This window comes from Amblyomma maculatum, chromosome 11 (assembly GCF_055883805.1).
Source record: "Amblyomma maculatum isolate TAMU_Amacu chromosome 11, ASM5588380v1, whole genome shotgun sequence".
In the NCBI taxonomy this organism is placed as follows: Eukaryota; Metazoa; Arthropoda; class Arachnida; order Ixodida; family Ixodidae; genus Amblyomma; species Amblyomma maculatum.
This window is the reverse complement of record NC_139354.1, coordinates 41,751,929-41,777,470: the sequence shown is the minus strand read 5'-3', so window position 1 is coordinate 41,777,470 and position 25,542 is coordinate 41,751,929. Positions and strand designations below refer to the sequence as shown.

The window sequence follows — 25,542 nt, the reverse complement described above, 5'->3', positions numbered from 1 at the left end:
AAGCTAAACAATAGTAAACTCCAATGTGTGTCCTGTTTTAATCGGTTTGGTTTGTGGGGTTTAACGTCCTAAAGCGACTCAGGCGATGAGAGAAGCCCGGGTTGGAGGACTCCGTAAATTTAGACCACCTGGGGTTCTTTAAAGTGCACTGACATCACACAGCACGCGGGCGCTTTGCTTTAATCGTACGGTCAATATGGTAAATCCCAATTGGCTACACTACGAGCTGAGCTTTCGCAACCTACCGGGCTTAACTAAAGCTAAGCCCCAGGTAATTTATTATTATTATTATTATTATTATTATTATTATTATTATTATTATTATTATTATTATTATTATTATTATTATTATTATTATTATTATTATTGAATCACATTGGTTACAATGAGACGCGGTGCGATGAGTCTGCGTGTGATTCGGAGGCGGGCGCCTTGGTAAAATCGCCGGTGGGCACTAAACGGGCAGAAAGCTGTTGCTGTTGTGGCTGTAGGAAGAAGGAAAAGAAAATGCACGGACCTGCTACTGGCTCTGTAGCTGAGCCACCTCCACTGCCTCGTGCAGACAGAAGAGAAAATAGAGAAGGAAGAAAAGGAAGAGGAGAGAAAGACGCGCGCCGCAACAACAGCCGTCGTCCACCGAAACAGTGGCGGGTGCAATGACGGCCTACAACAGATAAAACATTCTGTGGCAGGCAAGCCCCCGCCGCAAACGGCGGTAACCTACTTGTCTCAGCCCCATCAGTAGAGTACGAGCAGAAAGAGAGCAGTCAAGGGGGTCACTTGTCGGCCAAGGAGGACGAAGGGGCAATTGCGGGCAGCAAAGTATAGTGAACACAGTGCGCTTCATCGATGTTAAAGTCTTTAAAATCTTGGACTCTGCCGATGCTAACGACTCAGCCTGTAACTTTAATGAAGTTTGTTCGGATTGGCGTTTAGTTCGAACACAGGAGCGAAGGCTGAAGAATACCGACCATTGAACATAGCAAAGTGATCGACAGCCGAAACCAGCAGTTATCAGTTTCCTCTTTTATAGGGAAGGTGTACAGAACGTCAGTAACAGCTTATCTTTTCAGAACTCGCACGTTCTGTCGTCTAATTCACTCGACCAACGCACACTCGTACGAATGGCCCTTTTTTCAAATACATCATGGATTCATAAGATGCGTATAACATGCCGCTCTCGGTTGCATAAGACGCGATAAAGAGTTCAGGTCCGCACTTCATCTCTACAAAAAATTTGACCCTCACTTATTAAAGCGGTCCTTATACGTAAGCGATTATTATGTTTCGCAAACTGCACGAACATTTTAAGCAAGTTTGCGGAAAGAAAGTGCCTTCGATAACAAAGCATGCGGAAATCGCTGAAAACCGAGGCAGCGGATGTAGGAGCGAGTAAAAGAAGGTTAAACTGGTGGGATTTAAGAATGGCTTGAACCCAGCTGTACGAAGTACGATAAGTATTTTTCAGCAAAATATTATTGGCACATACGAGAAATGCAGAATTGGCTACTAGTAAAAAACAGGTTATATGGGTGCACGGTCGCCAGTGGGTGGAGGGGAACGAGACCGCTCACGCGGCTGCCCAAGCTTTCCTCCCCCGGGGTTCCACTCAATCCTCCGGTTCTACCGAGGCAACCATACCAATCGCGCTCATAACTTATGAGGACATTACAAATCATTTACGCCCCTGGCAGAGGGCACTTCCGGGACCCGCCAAAGTTATCGACATATCTGAGAAGTACCACCTTAGACGGCTCCACACCGGGTGTTTTCTAAATTCCGCCATACTAAAAGACGTGGACCCGACATTCACGGGTAGGTGCTGTTGTGTTGTTGTTGTGGCTGTAGGAAGAAGGAAAAGAAAATGCACGGGCCTGCTACTGGCTCTGTAGCTGAGCCACCTCCGCTGCCTCGTGCAGACAGAAGAGAAAATAGAGAAGGAAGAAAAGGAAGAGGAGAGAAAGACGCGCGGGTGGTGCAGTGGTAAGACGCCCGACTACTGTGCCGGAGTTCCCGGGTTCGAACCCGACCGCGGCGGCTGCGTTTCGATGGAGGCGAAACGAAGTGGCGTCCGTGTGCTGTGCGATGTCAGCGCACGTTAAAGATCCCCAGGTGGTCGAAATTACTCCGTAGCCCTCCACTACGGCTCCCCTTTCTCTCTTTCCACTTTCATTCCCACCTTCCCCCCTTCCCTTACGGCGCGGTTCGGGTGTCCACAGAGCAAGTGTGACAGTTACTGCGCCTTTCTCTTCCTGTGAACCAATTTAACTTTAACTTTAGCAACAACAGCCGTCGTCCACCGAAACAGTGGCGGGTGCAATGACGGCCTACAACAGATAAAACATTCTGTGGCAGGCAAGCCCCCGCCGCAAAAGGCGGTAACCTACTTGTCTCAGCCCCATCAGTAGAGTACGAGCAGAAAGAGAGCAGTCAAGGGGGTCACTTGTCGGCCAAGGAGGACGAAGGGGCAATTGCGGGCAGCAAAGTATAGTGAACACAGTGCGCTTCATCGATGTTAAAGTCTTTAAAATCTTTGACTCTGCCGATGCTAACGACTCAGCCTGTAACTTTAATGAAGTTTGTTCGGATTGGCGTTTAGTTCGAACACAGGAGCGAAGGCTGAAGAATACCGACCATTGAACATAGCAAAGTGATCGACAGCCGAAACCAGCAGTTATCAGTTTCATCTTTTATAGGGAAGGTGTACAGAACGTCAGTAACAGCTTATCTTTTCAGAACTCGCACGTTCTGTCGTCTAATTCACTCGACCAACGCACACTCGTACGAATGGCCCTTTTTTCAAATACATCATGGATTCATAAGATGCGTATAACATGCCGCTCTCGGTTGCATAAGACGCGATAAAGAGTTCAGGCCCGCACTTCATCTCTACAAAAAATTTGACCCTCACTTATTAAAAGCGGTCCTTATACGTAAGCGATTATTATGTTTCGCAAACTGCACGAACATTTTAAGCAAGTTTGCGGAAAGAAAGTGCCTTCGATAACAAAGCATGCGGAAATCGCTGAAAACCGAGGCAGCGGATGTAGGAGCGAGTAAAAGAAGGTTAAACTGGTGGGATTTAAGAATGGCTTGAACCCAGCTGTACGAAGTACGATAAGTATTTTTCAGCAAAATATTATTGGCACATACGAGAAATGCAGAATTGGCTACTAGTAAAAAACAGGTTATATGGGTGCCCGGTCGCCAGTGGGTGGAGGGGAACGAGACCGCTCACGCGGCTGCCCAAGCTTTCCTCCCCCGGGGTTCCACTCAATCCTCCGGTTCTACCGAGGCAACCATACCAATCGCGCTCATAACTTATGAGGACATTACAAATCATTTACGCCCCTGGCAGAGGGCACTTCCGGGACCCGCCAAAGTTCTCGACATATCTGAGAAGTACCACCTTAGACGGCTCCACACCGGGTGTTTTCTAAATTCCGCCATACTAAAAGACGTGGACCCGACATTCACGGGTAGGTGCTGTTGTGTTGTTGTTGTGGCTGTAGGAAGAAGGAAAAGAAAATGCACGGGCCTGCTACTGGCTCTGTAGCTGAGCCACCTCCGCTGCCTCGTGCAGACAGAAGAGAAAATAGAGAAGAAAAGGAAGAGGGAGAGGAAGACGCGCGCCGCAACAACAGCCGTCATCCACCACCAAAGCGTTGGCGGGTGTAATGACGGCCTACAACAGAAAAATTCGGTGGCAGGCTAGCCCCCGCTGCAAGCGGCGGTGACCTGCCTGTCCCAGCCCCCTTCTTAGTGTATCGTGGGCCTAAAAAGCACTTTTTAGCCACCCTCAGCTAATTCTGCGGGCAGTATGCTGACCTATACCACATGGTGTCGGCCTGCAAGCTAAATAGAAATATAAATGTTATAAAAAAGCACACCAGGGATAGCTGAGAGGCGGCCCTGTCCAGCTCGGACCTGAAGGTCCGGCGTGTCCTGGTCCAGAGAGCTCGGTTGTTGTTGTTGTGTCCTGGTCCAGAGAGCTCGGGCAGCGGCAGCGGCCAATGGCGTTCCGGAATAGGGTCTGCCACTCAACTCCAAAACCATACGCACTTCCCTTTCCTAAATCATTCTATTGTAAATAAATGTTTTCTCCTCCTCCTCAGCAAATTTGTACGTGGTGCGACGGTTTGAATTAGGGGAGCATTCAAGCTTCGCCCTGAGGTTAAACGCGGCAGTCCCTTTAACAACGTGCTTTCATTTCGCTAATTTTGAAAGCGATTGCTTACAAAGCTCGCTCGATAGAAAAGCCGCCAGGGCAGTAGTAGTAGTCAGCACTGCTTGTCGGAAATAATCGAGGGGCTGAGTAAAAAGATCGCAGCATAGCAATTTGTGCTTCTAGTGATTGATGATTGATTGATGGATTATAGGCGATCACGAGTTAATGAAAGCATTGTAATAAATTGATTATTTGACGAATTAAAGAACTTCGTAAATGAAAACAAAAAACATTGGATAAATGGGGTTGAAAGGTGTCACAATGCTCAGAGTGAAAAGCCAATCCTTGCTGATGCCAATTAAGAAGCATTAGTGTGCAACATTGATCAATTAAATAAATAAAATATAATTAAATAATTAAAAAATGCTTTCAAAGTCTGGTGTATAAAAGATTAGATGGTCTCTTAGATGTCTCTTAAGAGGAGAATGGCGAAAGCCTACCCTTCCTATCTTATAATTTGCCTCCCATCGTTAGCCTCTTGTCGGCATTAGTTGCAGTGCTATATACAATTATAATTTGTTTACAAGAAAGGAAAGGCGCAGTATCTATCACACTTTCTCCGGCAAGTGTGTGTTTAGACGGTACACCATCACTACTGTCACGTGGCGTTGCTTGGCGCGTGTTCGTTCAACTGTGGCATTGCAGATGGCAGAGACGCATCCCGTCTCAGCCAATAAGAACGCCGCAAAAGCGGGACACACTTTGTCCACGACAGCCTGAGCCATTAAAGGCTTTCGCCTTAATATATTAGGCGCTGGCCCTACGCGCAGCGGCGCAGCCAGATCCTGTTCGCCGCTCCACGCGCTTCTCTTGTCGCCACGCCACGGGGTCCATCTACCGAGCTGCGGCCGACCTATAACGGGATCACTCGGAGGCCCGTCGTCTACATGCCCTTTGTTGAGTGCGACAAGGGCACAGAAACCTTGAAACTTCTATAGAAACGTCATAACTTTCAGCTACTTCCGGTTTTACTTGCTGGAACTGCATGAATGGACAACAGCAGCGCGAACGCGGCCCCGTGATTCTTCCGAACTCGTTATCGAAATGCATTCATTGTCAAACTTATTTTTTAGTTTGTCCTCACGAAGGCTAAGACGAGAGTGAACTATGCCGCCTCTTAAACATAGTAGGTGGTTGGTTGGTTGGTTTTGGGGGCTTAACGTCCCAAAGCGGAGACACCGTAGTAGAGGACTCCGGAAATTTCGACCACCTGGAGTTCTATAACATGCACTGACGTCAAACAGCACACGGACGTCACCCCGTTTCGCCTTCATCGAAACGCAGCCGCGCGCATGGGCACAGTTTAGTCACAGAGCCTAAGTTTGCGTTCAAACATTGCGTGAGCAGTGTAATGCGCCGACACTATTGTATGATGCAGCCGTGTAGAGAATATTGTTAACTACGGCCATCTGGGATAGACTGATGTGCAAAGAAACCTCAAGGGCATTTCCACATTTCACCTGTATCAGGAAAACTGCTTCTGCAGCCAGAAATAGAACTCGCGCTATTGTGCTGTGTTGCAGCACGCCTCAGCTGCTAAACGCGCGAGTGCTGGGACCAAAAGGAAGCCAACCTTGGATTTTCGACATTTTATTGGCTAGAGCAGTGCACTATTGGTTACGCGACGCAAAAATCATTGCTTGATTTCCCCTGCGTTTTTCCTGCCAAGCACATTGTTTACGAGAACACCGGCGACGCGGAGCTGTTGTCTACTTCCAGGAAAAACCGGCATGAAGGCTCAGAGGTAAAATGCACGACGCAGAGCTGGAATTAGCGGATGTCAGGCTGAGAATAATTTCAATTGCCGGTTAAAGCGACTAGTCGACATCAATATTTTTGGACAAAGAAATTCTCCATTTTAAGAAAGTCTGGCAAATCCGGCAAGCCTTTTTTTTTTTTTTTGCATTCCATATAGTTTGGGAATGTAAAATGTGCTTACACACAGTGAATGGGATCTGACCGCGAGATCGCCAATCGAAATTAGCCGATTCGCGGCCGTGGCATATTGACCTGGCATGTCTATGCAGATGCTTCTTCGAAAAGTGGCCTCGAAACAGATGTCCCAGAGCACCATCAGCAGCTTGAAATGTTTCACACGCTGAACTCGTGCCCTCCAGGGACCGTTCTGTGGAACAACCATTAGGGAGTTTTAGAATAGGGGGACCCAAGGCTTGGGGCCCCCAAGGAAATAGCGTGCGGCGGCGCAACGTGCTAGCCGAGCGGCGAGTTTTAGAATAGGGGTTTTCCCGACGCAGCGGAGCCGGGCTTGCGTTCGTCGATTGCAGCGCCACGACGGTAAACCAAGAAAACGCATTTAAATATATAAGTGCCAACAACGCTATTTTGTTAATCAAAAAGTGCTACTATTGCACAAAACTATATTAAAACTACCAGTTATACAAACTGTTTTTGTCATACAAGACGAAATCGGCCAATTGTCAATCCAGGCCGAGGCCGGGAAAACTCATTTGAACCTTCCGCGCTTTCCGCCGTCTGGTGCCCATGGCAACTGAACGAGGCGAACTCGCTAGGCCTAGCAGCTCGGTAAATCCGGAAGCAATCAGAAAATATGGGGCGTTTTATTGCTAAAATTTGGTGGTGCGGGCATAATGAGACATAGCATAAGCTTCGTTGGCCTTTCGTTTGCCATGAACGCGTGACACCATGGAGCGGTGACGACGAATGTGTGCCGAGGCGAGCGGCCGCCGCTTGGCCGGTCGCCGCCATGTTGCCGTAACCCAAGCGACCCAACGGCGGCTTGGGGCGAACGCTATTTCCGAAAAATAGGGGCCGCCCCTAGCGTTAACCCAAGACCCCAAGCGCGCCTTACGTTCTGCGCATGCGCATTTCGACGCCCCAAGCTCCTTGGGAGCCCCAAAGCTTGGGGCCCCCTATTCTAAAACTCTCTATTATCATCGCAAGTAACCTTTTAATTGCGGTGACCGTATTTTTATTATATTTTAATACTATATTTTATTTTTATTACAGTGCCCATGTTTATTTCAAGTACTGCCTCCAAGGCAGTATGCAGCGCCACCTTACTGAAAAACTAAAAGTTCTACCGGGAAATAACCTCATAAAATCTCATCTAATCGCATAGACTCTCATACGGTGCACATCATTATCATAAAATATCGTACATAATTTACGATAATGTGCAAGAAACTATGCGACTTTATGCAATTATATGCGACTTATATGTGATTTCTTATCTGAATTGAGTGTGAATGTGTGAGAAAATGTGAGGTTATTGCCTCATACAATTTTTTCAGTAGGGCAGGGCCACCGTGCACGGAGAACATCCTTCTCATTAAGCGCCACATGACCAGCGCGACTGGGCATTCAAAGAACGCGTGTCTCATGTTTTCCGTGCGGCCGCAGTTTGGGCATTGATCATTCGGCACGACATGCCACATGGCGAAGCGTTATCGCGTGGGTAACACGCCCTACCGCCGGCGCCACTCGAAATCGCGGACCTCGGAAAGCACACAGCCCACCGGTCACCGACGCCTCGATATCAGAAAAAAATTACTGCAGAGTACAACCAGTACATGTGAATAACAATGGCGCTCGCCATTGAATAAGACACGATGCAAAGACTCAGGTCCCCAGTAAATATCGGCAAAAAAATTTCTCCCCCTTCTTAACAGCAGCTGCTTTTATGTTGGCGATATGTTAGGTTACGCCAGCTGCACGAAGATGTAGAACAAGTTCTATGAAAACACAGCGTCTTCTCCAACAACATGGCAATGCTTTGCACCATTTCTTAATATAGTATGCCGTAAGGCAAGTTTGCGAAATAAAAAGAAAACCGTGGAATTGGAGGAACGCAGTCTCTCGCTACAGGTGGACACCTAAGCATGCCGTGAGGAAACGGACGCAAGTAAAACGGTAAATATAATACTAATACCCAAGCCAGGTAAACCCTCGTAACTGTAAAATTTGATTATGATGATGATGATGATGATGATGAGCTCTTTATTTACTCCCAAAACAGTGGAACCAGCGAAAGACTGGTTACACTGCATAGAGAAGGTCAGCAGAGATCCCTTGGGACTCTGCGGCCTCCAAAGCGCGCAAAATGAGCTGGCGCTGTTGGGCGAGCTCGGTGGTACGCAGGAGGGACTCCCACGCATCCACTGTAGCTGTATTGTCTGCGTTGTTTCGTATACATGTCCACACCATGTGAATGAATGTGGCCGGTTGTGAGCAGTGTTTGCAGCTAGGTGCAATAAGATTTGGGAAACTTTTGCTATATAGCCATGGGTTGGGAAAGGTTCCTGTGTATTTTGCGCCAATGGACGGCCTCGCGCCGGGGTAATTCCTGGTGTGGAGGGGTTATAGACACCGTTCGAACCGATAATGCTGCAGGATGTCCGTGTACGTAACAAGGCGTAAATGAGTGTCTTGGAGAGTGTCAGTGGAAACGGGAGGCTGAGGAGGGTGCTTCGCCCGGTGTTCTCGGACCAGAGCATGCGCCTGTGCGTTCCCGCTGAGCGCCTCATGGGCTGGGGCCCATAAGAGAAGACGAGGTGTAGACGGTAAGGGGAGAGATCGGAGGATAGTGTGCGCCGGTCGGGATATACGACCTGCATCGAAGTTACGAATTGCTTGTTGAGAATCGCTAACGACTACTTTGGTGGAGGGGTCGGTCAGAGCTAACGCGATGGCTACATTTTCCGCGGTGGTAACAGTTGCGGCGTTCAGGACGCTGCAGGCGTTGTGCCAGTTTCGGTGCGGTGCCAATGCAACCGCAACTATAGCGGGGCGAAGGGGGTGGTGGGAGGCTGTATGTAACGTAGGGGCGACCGGCAAAATGTTTCTGGAGTAGCCGGGCTCGGTCGGCTCTGCGCTCGGTATGGTACTCTGGATGCATACGTTTGGGAAGCGGAGGTATACGAAGACTAAGTCCCTGCTGAGGCGTGAGGTCCATATACGTAGAAGCCGCCCTCAGAGGGGTGATTCCTACTTGGCTCAGTAGTGCGCGGCCTGCATGTGTCAGCGAGAGGCGCTCATAATGGGAAGTTAGAGTCGCTTCAATTAGCTCGTCGACTGTGTTGGAGATCCCGAGGGTCATCAGTTTGGAGGTGGAAGTGGATATGTATAGACCCAATGCTGTCTTGTATGCCTTGCGTATTGATGCATCCAGTCGCTCCCGATCTGTTGGCGTGAGGCGAAAGTAAGGGGCAACGTAGGCAATGCATGTACAAACGAAGGCTTGTACGAGGCGCAAAACGCTGGATTCGCGCATGCCCTTATGCTTGTTGGCGACTAGTTGAGCAGGCGGCTGATCTGGATTATAGATTGATCTATTCGCTGAAGAGTAATGGCGTTTCCTCCATTATCTTGTAAATGAAGGCCCAGGATGCGGATTCAGTCGGTACAGGGTATGGGGGTGCCCTGTACTTGCAGACTAAAGGAGGCCGGAGGTGATCTGAAGCGCCTGCCCTGAGTCGGGAAAATAATGTATTCAGACTTGGTGGCCGAGCGGGATAGGCCGACTCTGACCAAGTAGGTACCAACGCGATCTGTGGCTGTCTGGAGAGTCTCCTCGACTTGGCCGTCACTGCCATGTGTAATCCACAGAGTGAGGTCGTCGGCGTAGAGGCTTCGGTGCAAGGGGGGATGTCTGCCAAAAGATTACATAGGCCAAGCAGCACAATATTGACACATGCCATTCATAGACGACGAAGATTGGAACGGGCGATTCGGAAAAGACGACGAAGCAATACGGTGCTGCGCTTTTGTGCTGCCTTGACTGGCTGTTGGTGTTCTTCGGTGCCAGAGTGCCAGAGAGCCTTCTCTGTAACGTTACGTTACAAATCTGGTGGAGGTGCTGGGTATTGTAACGTAACGTTACAGAGAAGGCTCTCTGGCACTCTGGCACCGAAGAACACCAACAGCCAGTCAAGGCAGCACAAAAGCGCAGCACCGTATTGCTTCGTCGTCTTTTCCGAATCGCCCGTTCCAATCTTCGTCGTCTATGAATGGCATGTGTCATTGCCCCCCTTCTTGGCAGCATCGCCTCGATGCTGCAAATGCTGCTTGATGCGATGAGCTGACATAGTATGCTAGTTTGGTATGGGGATACCACAGCACAAAACGGGGCGCCATCAGTCTGAAGATTAGTCAGCGGGGCGATCGTGGTAGGGTTTCATCCGGGCGACGTGCACAACATCAGTGAACTGGCGTCGTCTGCGGCTTGAGGGATCTTGGGTCGCGGATTCAACTTCATAAGTAACGTCGCTGAGGCGGCGAAGGACACGGTATGGGCCGAAGTACCGACGCAGCAATTTTTCAGAGAGTCCACGATGACGAACGGGCGTCCAAATCCAGACATAGTCTCCAGGCTCGTAGGCAGCGAAGCGCCGTCCCTTGTTGTAACGGTCAGCGTCTAGTTGCTGTTGTAGGTATATGCGCTGTCTTGCCAGCTGCCGCGCTTCTTCCGCACGCTGAGTAAAACTAGCAATGTCCAGGTCAAGCTCATGTTCGTCGTCGGTGTATACGGGCAGCATTGTATCCAGTGGAGTGGTCACTCGACGGCCGAAGACAAGCTCGAAGGGTGTGAGCCGCGTCGTCTCCTGAAGTGCCGTATTATATGCGAACGTGGCATATGGGAGGATTTGATCCCAGGTCTTATGCTCTATATCCACGTACATAGACAGCATGTCGGCCAGAGTTCTGTTTAGCCGTTCCACCAAGCCATTAGTTTGCGGGTGGTATGCCGTGGCCCGTCTATGGCTAGTATGTGTAAGGTTCAACACAGCCTTAGTCAGGCGGGCCGTAAAAGCTGCCCCGCGGTCGGTAATGATAACAGCCGGAGCGCCATGACGCAACACGATGTCGTGGACAAAAAACTCGGCTACTTCGGTGGCAGTTCCATTTGTGAGCGACGCGGTTTCAGCATATCGGGTCAAGTAGTCTGTCGCGACAACAATCCAACGCTTTCCATTAGTTGACATCGGGAAAGGACCAAGAAGATCCATTCCCACTTGTTGGAATGGAGTTTGCGGTGGAGCGATCGGCTGAAGAAATCCAGCTGGTTTCACGGGTGGAGTCTTTCGGCGTTGACAGTCACGGCAGGTTTTAACGTAGGATCGTACTGAAGGTAATAATTTCGGCCAATAGTATTTATCCCGAATTCTTGCAAGCGTACGACTAACTCCCAAGTGGCCGGCGGACGGTTCGTCGTGACAAGCGCTCAAGATGTCAGGCCGTAGGTGCGTAGGTACTACGAGTAGAAATGTCTCTCTTGATCTTTCAAAATTGCGCTTGTAGAGAACTCCGCTTCGTAAAGCGTATGACTGCAAGCCACGACGAAAAACAAGCGGTACTCTACCACCGCGTCCTTCCAGATAATCGATGAGCGGCGCCAGCTCCGGGTCCTTGCGTTGAAGGTCAGCCATATGGGATTGAGTAATGGCCCCAATAAAGAGAAACTCGTCGGCGTTTTCTACTGCGGTGGAGTCCAATGGCGCGCGTGACAAGCAATCCGCATCTTGGTGTTTATGTCCCGACTTATAGACAACAGTAACGTCATACTCTTGAAGACGGAGGCTCCAACGAGCTAAGCGTCCAGACGGGTCTTTAAGGCTTGCCAGCCAGCACAAGGAATGATGGTCGCTGACAACACGGAAGGGTCGTCCGTACAAATATGGTCGAAACTTGCTGATGGCCCAGATTACCGCAAGGCACTCCTTCTCCGTTGTCGAATAGTTCGCCTCTGACCGTGAGAGTGTTCGGCTCGCGTAGGCGATAACCCGTTCTACTCCGCCTTGCCACTGAATGAGTACCGCGCCGAGGCCAACGTTGCTGGCATCAGTATGTACGTCTGTGGCGGCGTCTTCATCGAAATGGGCGAGTATTGGGGGTTTGTGTAGGCGGCTTCTAAGCTCCTGGAAGGCTTGCTCTTGATCGTCTCCCCACAGGAAGGGTATGTCATCTCTGGTTAGTGCTGTCAGTGGTTCAGCTATCTTAGAAAAATCTTGGACGAAGCGTCGATAGTACGAACAAAGACCTAGAAATCGTCGAAGTGCCTTTTTGTCGGTAGGGCGTGGAAAATTTGACACTGCGGTAGTCTTCTCGGGATCAGGGAGAACGCCCTGTGCACTGACAACATGGCCGAGGAAGCGTAGTTCTTTGAAAGCAAAGTGGCATTTCTCAGGCTTGATCGTTAGTTGCGCGCCTTTGAGTGCTTGAAGCACGATGCGCAACCTGTCCAAGTGTTGCTCGAAAGTAGGCGAGAAAATAACAACATCATCTAAGTACACCAAGCACGACTGCCACTTGAGACCTGATAAAACCGTGTCCATCATACGTTGGAACGTGGCCGGTGCAGAGCAAAGACCGAACGGAAGCACCTTAAACTCGTATAGGCCGTCGGGCGTCACAAATGCAGTCTTCTCTCTGTCTCTCTGATCCACTTCAATTTGCCAGTATCCGCTTTTGAGGTCTAATGAGGAGAAGTACCTGGCATCGCGTAGTCGGTCGAGGGCATCATCAATCCTGGGCAGCGGATAGACGTCCTTTTTGGTCACGTTATTTAACTTTCGGTAATCGACACAGAATCTCAAGGTGCCATCTTTCTTTTTGACAAGGACCACTGGCGACGCCCATGGGCTCGTCGAAGGCTGGATCACGTCGTCCGCAAGCATTTCATCCACTTGCGTTTTAATGGCGTCACGTTCCTTAGGAGAAACCCGGTACGGGCGCTGGCATACCGGTAACGTGATCTCATCGGTGATGATGCGGTGCTTGGCGACAGGAGTACGACCGACCTTCGAGCCTGTGGCGAAGCAGTCTGCGAAATCGCTCAGAAGAGCCGAGAGAAGATTCCTTTGATCGGGCCTCAAGTCGGGGCTAATTTTAACGGTTTGCAGAGCATGACAAGGTGCGGCCTCTTCTTTAGGGTTCGTTCCGGCGGTGCATAAATGAGGTAAGGCAGTAACGTCGTGAAGGACGGCAACAGCCGTGTCCTTGGCGAGATGCCGCATCTCCTTAGCAAAATTTGTCAGGAGGACAGTAGCACAACTGTTCTGGAGTTGTACGAGTCCTCGAGCAACGGCTAATTCCTTCTCGAGTAGTAGCGGAAGGTGCCCATCCGCGATGCCCTCATAATCGTGGAACAAATCATGCTTTACAAGAACCAGCACACTAGAACGTGCCGGAACCCTCACGTCATCGTCAACTATACGCAAAACGTTCAGACCCGGATCTTCGTTTTCAATGCGCGCCACGGCTCGTTTCGTCGAAAAGGAAACACGCGCTTCTTTCAGGTCAATGACAGCGCCGTTGGTCTGCAGGAAGTCTAGACCAAGGATCAAGTCTGAACCAAGGATCAAGGATGAACCAAGGACCAAGGAGTCTAGACCAAGGATCAAGGATGAACAGGAGTGGGGAAAGCACTGAGCCTTGGGGTGTAACCCTGCTTCCAGGAGAGATGATGGAAGGATCTCCTGGGACGGTGTCAAGTTGCACTATGCGGTTCGTGAGAAAGTCGCATATATATGTATACGTTCGTTGTCCCACCCCTTGGGTCTGGAGGTTCTGCACAATGGCTTCCTTCCGGACATTGTCAAAGGCATTCGCGACGTCTAGACCAACTATGACTTTGGTGTAAAAAGTGTTGCGTGTCAGCACCTGATGCTTGAGCAAGAGCATGATGTCTGGAGCCGCAAGGTGCGGTCGAAACCCAAACATCGTGTCTGGAAGTAGGTGATGTTCTTCTAGGTATTGAAGAAGACGGGTCTGCATTACATGCACCAATAGTTTTCCCACGTAGGACGTGAAAAATGGGGCGGAGGTTCTAGAGAGTAGGTGGTTTGCCCTGGTTGGGGATGAGCACGAGGTTGGCGCATCTCCACTCTTGCAGGATGGCTACCCACTCCCACCCTTTTTTGCAGAAAGTCTGTGAGCGCATGAATCGAGGCGTCGTCGAGGTTCCGAAGTATATGGTTAGATTTCCGGCCCGGTCCTGCAGCTGAGTTCGTCTTGAGACGATTGAGCTCGGCTCGTACCTCTGGTAAAAGGATGGGAGCATCTAAACGGACGTTTTCCTTCTTCTGATAAGGAGAGAGAGATATCACTGGTCCTGGGCGGATGTAGGTGTCTACTAGCTCCTGTTTAGTGCGTCTGAGGTGCCGGTAAATTGGTGGAAGATACGCTGGAGCCATTCCCCTAACCTCATATGCCTCGGGAAGTTGCCGGTACATGCAATCCAGACGAGATTAACGTGCTAAAGTGACCTGTGGCAGCACAAGATGGTAGGTTTCCGACAACACTTGTGCACGCAGAACGTGATGTTCCGACTAAAAAATATAGACTCGCAATCGAAAGATGCCAAAGTGATCCTGGGCCTAGACCTCACCAAAGCCTTCGACAATGCCAGGCACGAGGCAATCCTCGTAGGGCTCGAAGCGTTCCTGGGCAGCGAACATACTACAAAGAGGTTTCTTATCGGGAAGAAAAGCCTGCATGATATACCAAGCTTCAGAATCTCCCACGATAGAGTTAGAAAACAGAGGCACTCCGCAGAGCTCAGTGATATCGCCTTTCCTATTCAAAGTGGCGATGAGAGTCCTCCCAGCAGAAGCCTCCCACATTTTTGCATGTATGCGGACGATATCAACCTCTGAATTAACCAGGTGAGATATGCGAGTTCAGAGAAACGCTTGCAGGCAGCGACCGACATGACTGTCCATTACGCGGCTCAAAGGAAACTTTCGTGCTTACCGCAAAAAAAGAAAACGAATTTGTTAGTATATAACCCAAAATACCTCCACTGCAAGAATAGCGAGGAGTTTCATATTCAGGTAGAGGGAAAACCGGTAACAAAAGTATATCAGATCAGGATCCTATGGCATGGTCCTCTCATCTCAAGGGCATAACGAAGTCCTGAAGAAATTAGAATGTTATGCGATGCACACCCTCGGGCTCTTAAGGAGGGTTGTCACGAAAGAAAGAGGCCTCAAGGAGAGAAACTAAACTTTATCTAGGCGCACGTGATAACCATGCAGAATCATAAACGCGACGTCCTACCTTGACATCGTGACCGGAAAAAAATCGAAACTACACTCTCTGATCCAAAGGTGCGTTAAGAAGGCGCTAGGACTTCCCAAGAGCACATCTAGCGAACGACTGCTCGAACTCGGGTGCACAACACGTAGGCAGAATTAGCGAAGGCAGTGCGAGTCACGCAGTTAAACTAAGCACGACCGAGACGGGCAGGATGATCCTTGCAAAAGCAGGACTCAACCCAGACACAGGGATTCAAAAAAGGTCACAGTTAGTAGGGAAAGCAGGAACGCCTTACTAGTACCCCTTCCCTAGAAACATGCATCCAAAATTTAACGTCGAAAGAAGGGCCAAACGACCCGAAGCTCTAGAGCGATGGTTCGAAAACATGAAAGCGAAGGAAGTAGACTATGTCGATGCAGCGAGTGGCAGAAAAGGTGCGGCGGTAGACTCGGTAGTCGATGGCTCAGGGGAGCCGGTATCCACGGCAGCCATCAGAGGCCGCAACATAGAGACTGCGCAGGAAGTTGCGATGGCGCTAGCTTGCGTAGGAACGGAAGCCAAGATCATAATTAGCGACAGCAAAACTGCCATCCAAAATTTTGGAAAGGAGAAGATATCATCGGGGGCAGCCAAAATCCTCATCCAAGGAATGCTGTATAGCGAAATTCAGTTAATTTGTACAACCGCGCATGCTGCAGACCCTGGCAACGAGGCGGCTCACGAGCTAGCCCGAGCTCTCTACTTCCGGGTAGCCGTTGCGCCTCCTCGCACACTAGGCATACGACAAGCGTCTTCAAAATTAAGGGGAAATCATTGACAATTACAAATTGGGGCGCAGACTGGTACCCCTGCCAGATGTTAGCCTATAAATAGAGAAGCAGTCTCCTTGAGGCGGCTACAAACTAATACCTTCATGAACCCGGTCTGGGCGTTTCATGATCTAGTAGACCTTAGGGACAATGATCAGTGCAAACACTTTGGGGCGAGAGGGACTCTCGACCACAAAATTTGGGAGTGCCTACAATCCCCAACGATGGGACAAAATATAACAAGTAAAGAAGCCTGGGATACCCTGCTGTGAAGGGCGGACCCTGCGATCCAGCTACCCACCGCCCATCTGGCGGAAGAGGCCGCAACAAGCCAAGGGCTACCTGTCAGCCTCTAATCCGCGGGCGCACGACTCCCCGCCTTGAGGAAGCGGGCACCCTTCTCCAGTGGAAATAAAAGTTGCCCAGCCAACCAATATGCCAATTTAAAACCAAGACGAACTTCTTTACGGATCTCCGGAGTCTCTTTTTAGCCATAACCGAAGAAAAACCTTCTGCTGAATAAAAAGCTTTACCGTGTGTAACCATACTACAGTGTTCGCTTTACACTAGATTTAACCGAATCTAAACCGCAGCCAATTTTCGCACCAAATCTGGCGCAAATTGCAGCGTATCAGCCTGGCAACGTTAACACATATGGCCGGCCTCGAAGCGCGTGCTCTCCAACGCATCGAGACCGTCCAAGGAAGGGGTATATAGTGAGCGCGCGCATCGAGACCTCCCGTGGTTGGCAAAACGGAGACCATGTAGGCTGCAGTATGTGCAGTACAATGCGTGGACCAGTGCAGCGGCGAAATTCAATGTTGCTAGTTGAATATTTCCTACTTCGTTTGACCAGTTTAGGCGGACTGTGTGAATTAGAAGGTTCGTCAGGCGGTGGCGAACGAGGCTTGAGATTCTTTGTAGAAATACAACCGGTAAAGAAACACAGATGGGGAGATATGCCCACTTGAAGTGGAAAGTAGTAGTATGTGGTTATTTTAATATATATCCACAAGGAAGGCAATGTTGTTTGCCAGACTCGGTGTATGATATCTGACGGACCTGAACTGGGGCGGCGAAAATAAAGTTAGAGCGAGGAAGGGGTAGAGGAATTCAAAGAGGTTAGCGATAGGGAGAAAGGACAGGGTAGACAAAAATATAAAAATTAGAAGGGTTCAACGATGCTGAAACGCATATCTAGCTGAGGCTGATAAAACTTTATTCACAATAAGTGGGAGGAATAGGGGAAGTCCGCTAGCGTGCCGCATGCCGTGGAGACTTTTGGCAACGCCGGCCCATTCGACGGCCTTGAACTGAATGCCAGGGTCATCGCTGGACCTTAGCTTGTCCATTAGCGGCGGGTGACTGAGCGTTCTGCTTCTTCGTCCTCTACTTTTTCTTCTGCTAGCCGCAGCGCCGGCTCGGGGACCACGGAAACGGACACGACACACACCGACGAGCGGTTAGACCTGGCGTAGTATTGCTTTTGCAATAAAATAAATATGTACACTATGACACACTGCACTCTAGTTTGCTTGAGGGTCGGCCGTAGTAGGGTCTTAAGTCACTGAGCGGCACAAAGGTCCAAGTACAGAGGTACAATCCGTGCGGTTGTTGTGTCCATGTCAATGTTGGGACTGGTACTCCCCTGATGGGGCTGGGACAAGTGGGTCACCGCCGCTTGCCGCTGGGGCTAGCCTGCCGCAGAATATTTATGTGTTGTAGGCTGTCATTGCACCCGCCACCGTTTCGGTGGTGGACGACGGCTGTTGTTGCGACACGCGCCTTTCTCTTCCTCTTCCTTTTCTTTCTTCTCTATTTTCTCTTCTGTCTGCACGAGGCGGCGGAGGTGGCTCAGCTACAGAGCCAGTAACAGGCCCGTGCATTTTCTTTTCCTTCTTCTTACAGCCACAACAACAACAAAAACAACGCACGCGGCACACTACAAAACACTGACGGCCGACGTGGGGCTATCGGCCGTTATCGTCCGGAATAGTACACGCGGAGCTTTCGGTCTCAGCGCGCACTTCCCGGCAAGACGAAAAAGGCAGGACATCAAGGCCGACTGTTCGATGTATTCATACAGGCTCACATGTGGTCGCTCGCGGAAGCACGCACTGCCGGGCAGTCACAGGAGCACAATTTGAAGTTAAAAAAGTGAAATAAAAACAGTAATCACACGGGAAGCGAATTGCCTGATTCCTTGCGGCAACTTGTTTTGGACACGACGGTGGCATTGTGCTTAAAAGTGGCGCCTGGTACAGCTGTATATCGCATGGCGCGGATAGAGCTGCAGCCGCTTACAACAGCGCAAAACAATATTACTGATGGGAAGTCATGTGAAATTGGACGGTTGTGTTATGATAAGCTTTCGAACCTCAACCACACCGTAAGAGAGAAGGAAGAGAATATAAAATGCTGATGCCGTAGGATAAGCGCACTATATTTAACACATTCGCAGACCCACCGCAGAGGTACCAGCGGTACCATATTGGGTGGTAGCGGAATAATATCTGGAAATGATTAACCTGCCCTGACATTGCACGTACAGCTGGACGCCTCTGAGTTTCGCTTAGTAGCCGAGAATATTAACCACTGAGCCACCGCGGCTGGCTCCATAGTGGACTAATCCACATTAACGATCTGGAGGTGGTCCATAGTGGATCACCTTCAGATCGTTAATGTGAACTGGCTTCGCACAGCACATGGACGCCTTTCAGTTTCCCCTCCACCGAACCGCGGGCAAGGCGCAGTTTCGCTCAGTAGCCGAGAATCTTAACCACTGAGCCACCGCGGCTGGCTCCATAATGGACTAGTCCACATTAACGATCTCGAGGTGGTGCGTAGTGGACCACCTCTAGATCGTTAATGTGCCTTTCAGTTTCGCCTCCATCGAAATACGGACGGGGCGGTAAGGCTTGAACCCGGGTTCTCCAGTTCTTTACTCGAAGTTTTTGACCATAAACAACCGCGGTGGTTTGAAAGACTGATTGAAAATTATTTTTGAGGAAAGGATGGTGCATTTAACTTTCAGCATTTTCGATAAATACCTGAAGTGCAGTCTGAGAGGCAATGAGAAAAAGCCAGTATAGTTCCTTATAATGGCTCCAGTAGAAATTTACCAATATATTTATTATTGGTTCCAGTAGAAACCAATGCAAACCAGGTTTCTTTATAGTTCCAGTACAAACCAGTATAGTTCCACTAACAGAGTTTCACCAGTGTGTAATCTCTGAGACGTCGGCGCTCTCAAAAAAAAAAGAGAAAAACATTTTTTAAATAAGTCACCTTTATCTTTAAAAATGTGCATAAACAGTTATGCTCATGGCAGAGAAGCATCTGCAGGGTACAAAATTCTGCATACCGGGATGAACCAAGGCCCTGAGTTCGCCGTCCCACGCATTCAAAAAGGGAACTTCAAAGAGTGTGCTTCATCAACACTGCTGAGTGGCTCCTTTGCAAAAGTGCCGAAAGCACAGAAGCTTGCACAACAGCGTACCTGCTCTCCTGGCTTTTCCAAGTTCGACTTGTTTGCTTACGTGCTTTAAAGACGATCTTCCAATATTAATTAGACTAATTTGTCTTTAGGTCCATTCGAATTTTATGGTCCGTGCGTTAAATAATCGGAGTCTTCCTTTAATGGAGTAGACACCAAATTTTGATGGATTTTTCCTTGTTAATGATGCGTAAGAGATTTCTGTACATGGATCACCGCGAGGTTTTTGCCTACGACCGGTAAATAATTGTAATTGAATTTGCTTTACTGGCCAGTTTCGGTTTCAGGAGTCGAGATGGCTGTGATGTCAAAATCAAGTCGAGGTCACGCGCGACAAGAAAAAAGAGCGATATCACCACTGATACTTCACCTTTTGTAATTGATGTCCTTAGGCAGGCAGGCTTTTGTGTTCTGGTGATTAAAACGACATAGAAACAATCATGTCACCGTTTCATTCATCCCTCACGTAATCTAAACTTGAATCTGACGGTCACAGCCATGGATCGGCCGTTGAAACCGAAACCAAAACTGGTCAGAAAAAAATTTGATTACCAATCATTTAGCGGCCACAGGTTTATATCACGAGGTGATCCGTGTAAAGTAATGTCTTACGCAGCATTATAGAAGATACAAAAACAACCGAAAAATTATGTCTATACTCCTTTATATGGCTTTGAAAACGCCGACCGCTTTGCAGTTTCATTCGAGTTGTAAGTGATCTGGTATCTGCGTCATATATTACCTGCAGTATGAGCGTGCCTACGTGCTCGTGAGCATTTAGAGCTCGCGACCCCTTGCGCGTACTACTACTGACACCACACGCTCTTGACTACTGTGCTTGTGACAACGCTGGTAGCTGCGACCTCCGAAACGAGTGGTCGCTCGTTGAGGTCTGTACCCTCACAGGAGGACTGCGCCTGGTGCATCCTGCCTTCCATCTGACAAGGCAACGAGGGAGGGTAAGCTGTGATCGAGTCTTTTTGGTTTCTAAAACGCCCTTCTAATGAAACGTTGCTGAGGACGCTGAAAACTCAATTCACCTGACGCGAGATGACAGACTGAGGATAACTCACTTATAAACGCGTCCTCAGTCCGAGTTTTCTTGCACTAACCATTACATGCAAGCTTCCTCTCCTTTTCAGTGTCTACTTTATTTTAAAAGTCAAGCTAAGCCGCGCTATGCCTGCCAGTGAAATTATTACTTGTCGCAAGGCGTTACTGAAACGCCGTGCCCGCGTCTCAGCGAGCCGCGACGAAGCGCGCCGCATTCGGAAGGCGGCACCAGGTTAAAGCGGTACTATCCATAGCGGCACTCACCCCTTCACAGCACCCTAGCTGCGAGAGGACGCGGATCGAGGCACCCAAGCCTAGTAAGTTCTGCGTATAATCGCCCCTCTCGCAGAACCTTGGTAGCTGTAGCCTAGGCCTAGAGATATTTTCAATGTCATATGATATTTGGAGGTTCATCATGGGGTCCATGTGTGTAATCGGCGTCTTCCATAGAATCGCTTTGAACATGCTGGTTGCTTTATAATTCAAATCGAATTGAGGTAAGCAATCTGGTATCAGAGTCGTTTATTTTATGCAGGGCAATTGTGATCCCTTGCTACCCTTGCGCGAACCTCACACTCCGCACGTGCTTGCCTTCTGCGCCTGTGACAGCGGTGGTGGTTGCGACTTGCGAAACAAGGGTAAGTGATGGTCGAAACAGTCCTTTTGGTTTGTAAAACGCCTTGCTTTTCCGCTGTTGATGAAAGGACGCTGAAAACTCGATTTACCCGACACGAGATGACAGACTTGTGAACGCGTTCGCAGTCCATTTTCTTGCACTGACCTTTACCTGCACGTTTCCTCTCCTTTCCAGCTGTCTTTTTTGTTTTGTTTTTTAACAGTCGAGTTAAACCGCGCTACACCCGTACTGGCATGATTATTCGTTGCGAGGCATATGTTACCGAAATTGGTCGTGTATGCGCACCTATATCTCAAGCTAGGTTCAAACCCGACCTCGGCGGCTGTGTTTCGATGGAGGCGAAACGAAGACGCGTCCGTGTGCTGTGCGATGTCAGCGCACGTTAAAGATCCCCAGGTGGTCGAAATTACTCCGTAGCCCTCCACTACGGCTCCTCTTTCTCTCTTTCCACTTTCACTCCCTGCTTCCTCCCTTCCCTTACGGCGCGGTTGAGGTGTCCACAGAAAACAAGTGAGACAGTTACCGCGCCTTTCCCTTCCTATAAATCAATCAGTTTATATCTCAAGCTGAGAGCTCGAGAGAGCAACTGCTAGTCGCCTGCGAATGCTTTTTGTTCCGATCGCTACTTGTGCTTGAGCGTTGCCCACTTCTTTGGCATTCCATTTTAGTCAGAGCGTTGCTGGTCAGTTTAGCGTACCGGCTTTTTAGTTTGTAACGTTGCTCTTTACAGTGTTCCCGCCGAGGCCAGATCGCTGCTTTGTAGCGCTTTCCGCCCGGTCCAAACGCTGCTGGTTACAGTGTAGCCATCTGCGCCCCGCCAGGGTGGCGCAGTGGTTAGGGTGGTCGGCCACTGTACTCAAGGACGCGTGATCGAATCCCGGCCTCGGCGGCCGCATCTCAGTGGAGGCGAAAAGCTAGGCGCCCGTGTGCTGTGAGATGTCAGTGCACGTTAAAGAACCCCAGGTGGTCGAAATTTCCGGAGTCCTCCACTACGGCGTCTCTCATAGCCTGAGTCGCTTTGGGGCGTTAAACACCAAAACCAAGCCATACCAAACCATGTAACCATCTGTGCACGGGCTAGGGCCGGCCCGAAACCGGGCCCGGGCCGCTCGAAAGCCATTTCCTTCGGGCTCAGCTCGGGCCGGTATACCGGGCTAAGGTATATTTGTCTCGGGCGGGCCCGGCCGAACACCCCGATCACGAACACATGCAGCATTTGGGAAAGCGCGAATACGGCCGTAGTGCGAAAGCGTCTAGAATGCACAGCATTTTCTCGCGTCGTCCCTACGCGAGAACTTCCTTCCCGGCGTCCTCCTCGCTGCGAACGGATATTTGGTAGCCATTAGTGACCGAGCAGAGGGGCATCTGTGGACCATCTAGTTTTGAGCTTCGCATCTCTGCTTTGGTAACGCCTGCTTTGATGTTCTATTCGTTTAAAAATCCGAGTCATGCTGTTATCTATTAAGCGTTTCTGTAGTGGCTTACACATGCCTCGGCATGGCCTCATTTAATTAAAGCGGGACATAGCTCGAAGCATCTGCGGTTCAAGCGTTTCCTTTCGTTTCTCTTGTGCAAATTTCACGTGAAAGGTACACGATTAGTTAGGCGAGCTCACAGAGTACTTGGCCACAAAATCAACCCTTTGTTTAGGTTTAAAGCTAACGCACTTTTGGAGAAGCAAACAGGCTGCTTACCGAAAACTTGCTTTCCTGGGAAAGAACGTGTTAGTCTTTCCAACCGCAAGTTTTACCACCGAAAGAAACCTCACCGGGTTCATTATCCAAGAGCGCCGGAAGTGCTTCGATTCAATGGATTTGTTTTTGCGCAATAAGTTGATTAGGCGTATGTACGTACGTTCTGTGCCCCTGAATACTCGGCAAATGTGCCATTTCAAATGTGAGAACGCAACACTTTAAGATCCTGGAATTATTTTCTTTTTCATTGCTTCAACTGCAATTATAACATGACGGGCCGGGCCTTAAATTCAAGCGACGGGCTGGGCTGGGCTGGGCTCAGTCCCTGTCCGAGTCGGTCCGGGCTTGGGTCTGTAGCGTCCGGCCCGGGCCGGGCTCTGGCTCAAAATTTCGTCCCGTGGACACCTTGAAGCCTTTCCTTTAATGCAAGAACATGCATCAAGCGTTTGTTCATTTTTTAAATTTCGGGACAAGTCGGCGAATTGTTGAAATCTATACTATTGCAACCTCGTGGAGCCCTTTTACTGCCATGTAAATGGCCATCTCATTGTCAGCACGATAGTGCCTGAAGGGGAATGCAGGGTTCGTTGTGTTCTGCATATTAGGGTGAAAGCCTATAATGGCTGGTCGTTGTCGACGGAAGGTTATCAGCAGAGGTGTCATGCTTTCGAGAACGAGTTAAAAATAAATTAATAAGCCTTGTCTCCACCGGGAATCGAACCTCCATCCCTCCCCAGCCCAGCGCTTTACCAACTGCGCCACGCCCCGCCGGATTATGAAACGCTCTTTATAGTTTTAGTTCCCCCCGTCTATCGTGAGAATAGTGGGATTTCGCGAGTGACAAATACTGCGCCTTTCCTGTAAACTAATTATAGAACGCCGGTGAACTTCGATGCATTCAATGAAATTCTGGTTGTGTTCGACAATGGGCGCGAGATGTACCATCACGACAGGTGATGTCGCCAGGCTATTAATGCATATACAGCGCGCTGCACAATTAGAGGCGCGATGTAAAATGCTTTTCCCAGCTAAACCGTGGAATCCTCGCCGTTCAAATTTTGCACAGAAAGGGAATTTTGTCGCTAGTATTTTTATCAAGGTTAAGCCCAGTGGATGCAAAACATGTTAAGCAGCTGCCTCAGTGTGGATGGGGCTAAGTAACGGAGACGTGGTTTTAGGTTAATCGTCGTACTTTATTCTTTGCAGCCCGACAAACACACTCTTATGGTCCGTAAATGCATGACTCTTGGTCTGCACGTCACTTATTCTGTATTGTCTTTGAGCATTTCTACACAACACCACGCTGCAGCCTTCGTTTTGCATTCCTATTATTAACGTCCTTAGCGTTGAGGCATCTTGACCGCATACACGCCCGGCGCAAAGACGCTGGCGCGGTTGCGGGCACAGCGACTGACGCGACGGCGGGCGCGCGCCGCTTCATCCCTGGCGTGACGTCACATATCAAGTGATGCAGCGATGGTGGCGCCGCCGCCGCGTCGAGCGCGACGGCGCGAACCGAAGCATGGAGGCCTCCGCCGGGCGACGTCCGACGGCGCGATATGAGGCCCCATCTGCAGCCGGTGTGACGTCACACCATGTGATCTCACTTCAAGGTCAATGGTGGGCACCGCCGGGAGGCGACCGACGGCGCGATAGCGCGATATGAGGCCCCATCTGCAGCCGGTGTGACGTCATGTCACGTGACCCCACTTCAGGGTCAATCATGGAGGAAGGAAAGAACTTAGGAGAGGCCCTGACATCATTTTTTTGAAGCCGGCGCGACCGCGCCGCGACCGGACGCTGCAACCTCTCCTCCTCCTTTACCCTCCGCATGTTCTTTCTCCGCGACGCTGACGCGGCTGACGTACCTAGGACCCTTAGCAACGCTGTTGCTAGTGGCCCGAGTTTTCATAGCAACAGCGTCGCCGTTGCTAATGGCCCGACTTGGCTAACCCTAAATTTGACGTCACTTCCGCCACATTTTCTCCAATGCATTGGGAATGACAAGGGCCTCTCCTAAGTTGTTTCCTTCCTCCATGGGGTCAATGGTGGCCACCGCCGGGCGTCGCGCGAAGGCCCGAAACCTACGTTAATATGCTTCGCATAATATCAAATTGGTTCGGGGAACTTGCCTGATTCGATCAAAAGAAGTCAGATGTTTCCATCTTATGCGGCGGCGACGACGCCAGACGAGCGGCTGCCCCAGCGATGGTACTGGTGGCGCCATCTCATGCTGCTTACAACAACTCTGTAGCAGAAAAAGAGCGGGAGAATGTTTTGGCAGAAGGTTTGAGTTGTAAGCAGCATGAGGTGGCGCCACCAGTACCATTGTTGGGGCAGTGGCTCGTCTTGCGTTGTCGCCGCCGCACAAGATGGGAACATCTGACTTCTTTTGATCGAATCAGGCAAGTACCCCAAACAAATTTGGTATTAAAAAATACTAGCAACAAAATACCATTTCTGTGCAAAATTTGAACTGCGAGGATTCCGCGGTTTAGCTGGGAGAAGCATTCTACATCGCGCCTCTAATTGTGCTACACCGTATACAAAGGTGGCCCCGCCGGGCGTCCGATCCAGGCGTCCGTGCGGCGCCTTCATTTGCCGCTTCA

The 25,542-nt window shown here is 49.8% G+C and overlaps 1 protein-coding gene and 1 pseudogene across 1 annotated transcript in view; both read right to left on the bottom strand.

Moving 5' to 3' along the window:
* Window positions 1-25,542, bottom strand: part of LOC146173632 (dicarboxylate carrier UCP2-like) — a 143,832-nt gene that overhangs the window by 94,413 nt on the left and 23,877 nt on the right. The window lies entirely within an intron of this gene.
* On the bottom strand, window positions 8,246-14,084 carry LOC146173634 (uncharacterized; annotated as a pseudogene).